Here is a 9,354-nt window from a genome sequence, read left to right as displayed (position 1 = left end):
TGACAGAACTGTGCTGATCATGTTCTTGCGTTTCTCTGGCCAATTTTTGGCTGTTAGGAAACATCATCACAACATCTATTCTTCACGTCTGATACATTATCATCTGTAGTTTTTTTTTCTCATGGTTGCAACAAACTTATGCTGAAAAATCTTTAATAATGAAAATTATAAATTTGAAACGTGACACTTATATTGTGATAGGTTATGTGGTGATGACCCAACAATAACTAGCTTTGAAGCTCCATTAAGTTTTATTTTAAAACTTCTTATAATAAGTCTTTCTTTTGTATAACGTTTGCTCGTCTTTCCAATCCATTCTATTARCGTTAGATATCAGTGGTGATTTCCTTTGTGTTAAAGACAAATGAATCTTGTAAACATGACATTGTTCACAATTGAATGTACCTGCTGCTGCAAACATACAGTTTAGGGTTTTTGTAATATGGTTGGCATTGTAAAGGTTATGGTTTCAGAAGGTGGAGGTTTTGGACCTACAATGCAAAATGACATGAGGAGCTTTGGGCAAAAACAGTTTTGTTTGAAAACAAAAGAAAATGTTGTGGTGGCACCAAACTTAAAGAAATCCTCTGAGATAAACATGGCAACAGCAATGATGCTCTTGACAAGACTGCTGTGTAACAGAGTATAACTACTCTGTTACTTTACTTAAGTAGACATTTGGGTTATTTATACTTTACTGAAAACATTATTTTTCAGAATACTCTTTCCTTCTACCCCCTGCATTTTCATGTCATTATTTGTACTTTCTATTCCTTAAATTTAAAAAATGCAAACAGTATTTAATTTCTATTCAATTTCACTTTTACTTGAGAAAAAAGCTTGAGTTGATACTTTACTTAAGTAATAAAGGGAAATACTTTTGGCACAGAATATAATTAGAACAACAAAATAAATAGTATATAGTAGAACAAGTGGTGACACCTGAGTTAAATGTAGTCAGAGACTTGTTTCTTTCATTTTAGAAACATTTGTAAAATACAACATAGAGTTGACCTAGAGAAAATTATTCACGCTTTGGTGTCATTGTGTCTGGACTACTGTAATGCTCTTTTTACCTGCCTGGACAAGTCTTCAGTCTCACGTCTGCAAGTCAAACAGAGCACAGCAGCCAGACAGACGTGGTGAGACATCTGGCTGAAATACAGTAAACACAGTCATWTCACTCCGGTTCTATATTCACCACATTGGCTCCCAGTGGATTTTAGAATATGTTTCAAAATTCTTGTGCTCACGTACAGAGTTTTAAATTTCCAGGCAGGCTCCTGATTATCTCTGTCAGCATTTAACTAAATATTCTGCTGCTTGTGGCCTTCCTTCCTCAACGTTGAATCTTCTGATTGGTCCACGAACACAGCTGAAAACTAAAGGTGACGGGGACTTTCAGTCAGCGGCCTCAAGACTGTGAAACAGTTGTTTATTTATTCTTAAAAAAAGAAAAAAAGGAAAAAAAATTTCTCCAGTTTTCATGGTTTGATTTTAGAGCCCATCCCCCCCCCCCCCCGCGTCAAGGTATTGATGCTTGACCAAGCATCATTATGTTGACGCGCGGGGGGTACCCCTTGTGTCCGTTCTGTACAAGATGGGGCGGAGGAGGAAGACGTGTTTTTACAAGGCTCTAATTGCGCGAAACTAACTGTCCTAGACMCGAAATTTAACTTCTACAACCCTTATAACCCTAACCCTGACCACAGACTCTAAAGTTAACCATTAACTCTGATCGCTCATGTTAACCACATCTGTGATGTTAACCACAGACCCTAAAGTTAACCTTTAATCCTGATTCCTCATGTTAACCTCATAGGTCACGCAAACCCGGAAATGCCGCGGTCGGCAAAGACGGACGTGCGGGGTACCCCCCGTGCGTCAACATATAGACGCTTGGGCACTCCGCGCCCAAGCGTCTATATGTAACGAGTCCGGCATGAGAATGTGTTAGATTTTACTGTRCTTTTTCTGCTTGCTTTATTCATTAAATAATTTAGTGCTGATTTTTTATTGTGCAGCGCTTTGTGATTTCATGTCTGTGAAAGGCGCTGYATAAATAAACTTTACTTACTYAACAKGTAAGAGTGGGCAGGCTGAYTGAGTGGAGCAGAAAACTGAGGAGGAGTGAATAATGAGGAACACAAGGGAATTAAATGACAACATAAGTAACTAACCTAAATAAACTGAATTGTAAAGGACCATAAAATTATAAACTTTAAAAAACAGAGAACTTGACAGCAAAAGTAGCACTGCCATCAATACTATGTTAATGTAGTACTGTTTGTGTACTGTGTCCAGTCACATGATGTGTGTCTCTGTAAAACCAACATTTGCTATTAGGTTTAGTCTGTCCCAAATATTTTTAATGGACACGTTGCTGTTGTAAGTTTGGTTTGAACATTACTTGAAGATGAGTAGAACAGATGACTTAACCTTTTAAAACAACACTATTTCTTCATGTTCTGACCCTCACGAAAGAATTTTAAAATACACCAACAGTGTGACAGTTGCATGAGACATAACGAGTCTGTTCATAATTCCATAAAAAATTATTTATTTTCTCTAATGCTCAACTTCTTGTCATGAAATTTTTGAAAAGCATTATTGCTTCTGTTATAAACCTATTATTCAGTTACAACACTCACCCACAGAGACTTATTTAAACTTGACTATTCCTGTAGTGAACACCAGAGCACCAATTGTGTGATAATCCACAGCGAAAAACTGTGTCAAATCAAAAACGTTGGTAATTTCTGTGTGATTTACAACACTTAGCCATTTTAGATCATRAAAAAGCCACATTTAAAATGAATGTTTTCATTGTTCTATGTTCAGTGTGGTCAAAAGTCTAAGGAACCACATGTTGCATACCATAGACAGATTTATAYGTTCATTGACCATGCAGCACTCACGCCCCTCTCCCTTCCACACATCCTTTTAGCGTACATTTACATTGATACACTGTCTGCAGTTCAACCTATTCTCATGTGTGTACATACACCCATTGTTGTATCTTAGACCTGCAGTGAATAAACTTTGGGGTTCATAATGTAGCAAATCAAAAAGCAACTCAATCAATTACCAGGCAAAGATCAAGCACAAAGTTGGACAAAGTATCACCAGTTTGTAAACAAGTGTGTGATTGTTTTATTAAACTGCTTGAAACAATCTTCCTTAGAGGGAAAACTGTAAAACAATTTGTACAACATTGTGAACAAAATTAAAAACAAGCTTCCACTGAACATTTTTTTATAACCAGCAATTAAGTTTGATACATTATGCGACCACACTGTGGGCTACTGTAATTTTGAGATGACAGAAACAAGGGTAGAGCRCAGACAATTTAATATCTTCTATTTACGGCTTTGCAGGCTTTTTTAAACAGAAAATGGCTCTTATCAAAAAGAAAACCAATGCTGTCCCTGGTGAGTATCRGTGCCCTGAGGCACGGAGCCTGGAGAAGCGCATGTTTATTGGTTCAGACCTCCCACACATGTCACAACGGTAACTAAGTAGTCCTACCATGTTTTTTCACATTCCTTGAGATAGCTAAAGGKTTGGCCAAGTTGGCCTAAAAACACAAACACAGAGCAAAATGTTCGGCAAGTTGAAAGGCCCGTATTTAGTTTCTCAAAATATATATTTTTTTCACAGTTGTTATTGTAGAATCCATCTTTGCCACGAGGAAGCAAGAAAGATGGATAGAGACAGAGAGCAAATAAAGACACACTGAGCTGCACACACGGGCCCCCTGCTCAGTTTTAATTTTCTACAAAGACTCGTGAAATCATCCTCCTAGAGGAAGCCAGGCCTGCGTTTTGGACAGCAGACAAAAGGCGAGGGCTGAGCTCTGCTCCCCCAGTCATATTTTATGGTTAATTATAAAGCGTTTGATGAGAGAGGCTGTTTTTAAAAGGCCAAATGAATCGGATGGCTGTGACGCTACAGTGTTCACAGTCTAGACATATGGCTGGGTGTAATCGCCACAAGGTTTCAGCGATGGCTTTAAAAAAAGAAAAATAAAACAGGGGGCCTGGCAAGAGAACACACAGACATCACATTGGCTCTCAACACATTGCATTCTTGTTAAGTGTTACTCCAATTTGCAGCTGAACACATGATCATTTCAGGCTCTGTTGCTTTCCTAATGCGGCCCCTCCTTTTCCTTCAGCTCCATTGATATGAATCAAATGCCATACTACGAGCWGATATGCGATGGCTTTTAGTGTGTTAGCTCAAATGCTCTCTTATCAGCTTCGCTGCCTGCCAGCAGCAGGCAGAGACTGACACTGTAATGTTATTGACCTCTGACCCCATTTGTTCCGTAGCACCACATCATGCTTTATCAGTCTTGGTCTGTGTTGCTCTTTTCGCTGCACCTTCGCTGTCATCATAATAGGCCTTAGAGGCAAACCACCCACACACCCTCCCAGCATGACACAGGAGGTTAAATCTCCTTGACACGCCATCGGCAGTTTGTGTCCCGTCACATTGAGCGGAGGCATATCCAACAACTCTCCAAATGAGGCCTATAAAAGTAAAGCACTTTTCTCAGCCGTCCAGTTTCTAGTCTGCTCATCCCCTCTTTTCCCATTACGCCTCCTCCATCACGATGTCAAGCTGAAGAAGTGCGCTTAAGCAGACACTTAATTTGTCTTGTTTTGTCATTAGCTCTGTGGCCACAGAGCAACCCACAAATACATGCCATCGGTATTGATTTGATGTCAGCCGCTGCGTGGCAGTGATCCACGAATCAGCTGCCCTGTTTTGATTTTTAGAAAGAAAAAGTGATTTGGCAATATAACTTACAGAATGTCACACATTCACAAGATACAATGCACAGCAGAGAGGAAGAAAGAGGACCAACGCCATTTGATATGATGTTTCATCACTGCTTTGTAAAGCCTTGCTGTCGATAAGATGATGAACTAATGGAAGGCTGCCTGAATTCATGAATGCTGTACTCTAACGTGACAGGCTTCACGAGTGAAATACATATCATTTAGATGGAGGCTTTTTACAAATAATGAGCTTCACGGTGACAGAATTTTCTTCTAGAAACTCTAGATCTACATACAAGTCAGACACAAAGAAGTGGAGAAAACAGGTCAGGGTTGCATTAAAGACGATCTCAAAACCTGAACATTCAGGGGGAAACAATGAACAGATTATCAGAAAAAAGACCTATGATTATGAAACAAATGAATAAACAGCTGTGCAGCTTATRGGGCCACTATAAGCTTCACCTTGTATAAATAAGTACATTCCCAAGCATACTGTATACCCAAAATGTAGCTTTCTGGCCAATAAGGGCAACACAATATCTGACCCATAYCTAACGCCTCTCATATTGTTCAGAACACTATCCCCACAATGAGGCATGGTGGTGGCAGTGTCATTATGTGGAGATGTTCTTCATCAGCAGGGACTGGTAAACTAAATATGGATGGAGCAAAACTAGAGAGGAATTCATGAATGAAACCTGATTTGACGCTGAGATGGACGTCCACCTTCCAGCAGGTCAATGACCCTAAACACACAGTTGAAGCTACACCCTGGTGGTTTGAGGAGAACCAGTTAAATGTTCTGGAAATTCCCATTTAAGCCCAGACCTCAACTCAAATGACAATCTCAGTTTACAGTTTGATTTTAAAAATAGTTGGACGGAGGCAGCAATTTATCAACTGCAAGGAGCTGCAGCAGTTTGGTCATGGAAAATAGACACAAACTTTAGTAGATATGCAGCTYGTTGAGACAAAGTTAAAGAGATAATGCTGCTGTAACTGTATCTAAAAGCTGACTCTACAACAGGTGGGCTGAGAAACTAAGTAAGCCTTTTAATATTATATTTATGTTTCTGCTTTGTCCATTGTTTTGTTTGAATCGAACCAAAATGAAGGCTGTTTGACAGCAATCTAACCCATATTTTTAATGGTCCAGGCCCACCTGTTCTATGCACTTGAAGGTTTGAATAACAGAACTCACGTTTCCTTAAATGATCTAAATCAACAACAACCACAAAAAAAAAAAAGAAATAAAAAAATAAAAAAATGTCATCTTAAACAAACAAAACCATTCAAGAGTGTGCACAACCGTTAGGGGCCTTTGTCTTGAATCTTGGCATAAAAGCTGAGGCTGCTATTTCCATGACAACACTTGCCACTGAAGATCAACCTGTTACGAGCAGGAGAGAAAGTTTCAGCCTGCATGTCGATCGGTGCTGTGGTAGGATTACTGTGACAAGTGCTTCTTGCTAAGTCACGAGGGATTCTTAAAACTGCAAGACTAAACAGACAACAGATGTTTGTGAAATTCAAGAAGCTGAYCGTAGAGGAAAGCTCTTTACAGAAAATGTTTCACCTTGATTGTTTGGGTTTTAAAGAAAACTGTATTTTTTAAAAGAAAAAAATATATACATGCTGTATATACTTTCACTTGCTACCAAAGGCTGATGGGTGATAATAGTTGTGCATGTGTCTATGTGCTTGTTTAGTCTGTTAGCAAAATATTTCATGATCAATTAATACTTTTGGAGAAACTCAGAAAGTTATCATTGGTTTCAGATCTAAAACTGATTAATGAGTCATGTCAATAAAATATGGCTGCCACAACTATGTGACTTTAGGAAACACAAGAATGGCTGYTGTGGTGGAACCACTTATGCTCATCGTCTATTAGCAGAAATAATCTTTTGATTAATGATTTTGCATTTGCATTAACTTTATTAACTAATAATGGACTTATCTTGCTCTAAGTTAATAATATTTATGTTCTTTACTGTTAAAAATCTTATAAGCATAACTACATTCTTGACATTGTGCTCACAGTATCATGAGCTCTTGCATAACATCAATTACAAAATTTGGTCTAAAGGGCTCTATCCCATGCTATCATAAGGTGATCTTAGTTTATAACTCTGGTTTTAACAGCAATGGATGAAAAAGCAGGAAATGGACATTTTTGAAAAAAAAAAAAAACAAGTTGCCTGGATATAAAAAACATTACTATCATAATATTAACATTACTGTACAACTGTAGATGGAGACAACTGAGATGGTTAAACTTCTCTAAGCAACAGCTTTTCTTTAAGACACAACAGCAAAAASTAATTTTGAAAGAAAGAACAGAAAGTTTGGACCCATTGCTTAAAAGGTGTTGAAATATTTAAATGTCAGCCGATGGACTGTGCTCTAGATGGATGGATCCGTCAATCCCCTGGGCTGGACACTGACACAGTGATTGACTGCTTCTTTGTAAACCATAAAAACAGGCGGATCTTTCTACTCTTACAAGAGAGAAAAACATTTTTTTAAAAGAATTGATTGCAAGGAACTAAACGAAAAGCAGCTGTTGTAAGAAATGTTTCCTGTCCATGTTTTTAAAATATCACCATGTTTTTTGAGCCTTGTTGTGGAATAATTTGTTTTTCTGGCTCTCTAATTTTCCCAAAATTGTTTGTTTACTTCGTAACAATAAGTCAGTTAGTCAGTCAGTGAAAAATTCAGCCACTGCAGCTATTTTCTCTGTCTAATCATCAATCTGGTTAGTGTTGGTACATCCCCCCTTTTTACAACACAAAATAATGTATAAATGTGTTTTTGCAGACCTGGGCAGTCAACTCAAAGACAAACTCTATCAATGCCTAGATATAAATGTGTATCTACAAAACATCCACTGAAATATAAATGCTAAATACTCAGAYGGAGTGTTCTGATTAGAACAATTTGGTCAACATACAGACTGGTGATGGGTGATAAGATTTGTAAGGAGCTGGTCTGTGTAGAATGGGCACCACAGGGTATAACAATTTCCTTGTTGCACTTAAAGAACTGGTCCAGGCTGTCCTGACCTCGAGAGCTTATTTGTGCCATCCTTCCCAGCCCAGTTTGACATCAGCTACTGTTGCTCATTGATTGGTTCACTGACAGATTACATCACACACGAGAGTAATGAATTGGTGAAATGCAACGAATTGTTTGCAACAACTAACATTTTTTTTTATTTTCCACAAGTTCAACTAAATAACTGTAGCAAGCTACCAAGTAACATCAAGCTAGCATTAGCTCACCGTATTCAGTCATCTTACCTCGTCTCTTCATGGATGGTCCAGTACAGTCTTCAGTACTTTTCCTTTGAGCTTGGTGCAGTCCATTATTGTTGTGTTGCAAATAAAACCAAAATATATTTGCATGTATGTAATATTTTGATCCCTACCCATGTCAATGTTACTTTCTGCTCAACCAAACAAAGCCAGGGTCAGGGTAGAATAAGGATAGGCTGACTGGAGCCAGGCCAGGCTGACCTGGGCCTTACAATGCAAAAATGCCTCTTGTGGCATCACAAGTTATTGAGTCAAAACACTGAGTGGAGATCCCTCCAAGCATAGAGGATGCCTTGTAGACAGCATTAACGTTTGATGGGGGTCACATTGTATTTACATGAGGCCGGGCATTACATTATGCAGTTGCTTCAGTGTTGGAAAAAATGGGTCTGATGGGGTTCCCACATAATGTGGAGTTTTGTGAAAATTGCAGATGACAGAAAATTGTGAGTGATGCCATAACTGGAAAACAMGGACTGATGACTAATGATGTCACCTCATGTCCAGTGATGATTGTTGGTTCTATATATCCACAGATGTCTACTGTATCAACATGTACACTAAAGAGGGGGACATTAATCCTGACAATGTTGTGGACAAACACACCAATGTTATTTCTGAAATCAATGAGTGGGGGAATATCAGTTCGGACTTCAGACATACTTATAAGGGAACACTATAACCACAGAACAATGTCTGTCACATTCTGTGACTGCATGCCCTACATGTCATGAGACAGCTCAGTAGTCTTTCAGCAAGAGAATGCACATCCACACACAGCATGTGTATCTATGCCTGTGTCATGGTGAAGTTCTCCTGAGCCAGGACCTGTGTACCTTCCTTAATTGAGCATGTATGAGAATAACCTGGTCATCAACTCCCTACCCAGTGCTGAGCTGCCAGATCTTGAAGGCCAGTTACAACACCTGCTACTACTACTGCTACTTGTCTACTTGTCACAGAAGAGGAGTTTGTTCCACACTGACTTACTACTATTATCTAAGCCCAAGGGGATGCCCCTCTCTGTCAACATAGGACCAGCAGTGTGCTGTACTGCCAACTCTGTTATCCATTTGATCTGAAACTGAAGTCAGTGTAATGCAGTCATGTTGCCTCTCAACATGTTCAGTTTAATTCAATTTTCCCCCACACTGGGTTTTTAACTTTATGTTGTCTGTAAGTTTTATGTGGGTGGATTTTGATTGGCTTATTTAAAATAAAACTTAATATATATATATATATATATA

The sequence above is a fragment of the Austrofundulus limnaeus genome, unplaced genomic scaffold (genome assembly GCF_001266775.1).
Source record: "Austrofundulus limnaeus strain Quisiro unplaced genomic scaffold, Austrofundulus_limnaeus-1.0 Scaffold101, whole genome shotgun sequence".
NCBI lineage: Eukaryota > Metazoa > Chordata > Actinopteri > Cyprinodontiformes > Rivulidae > Austrofundulus > Austrofundulus limnaeus.
The sequence above is the reverse complement of the archived record's forward strand: the minus strand, read 5'-3'. Positions refer to the sequence as shown.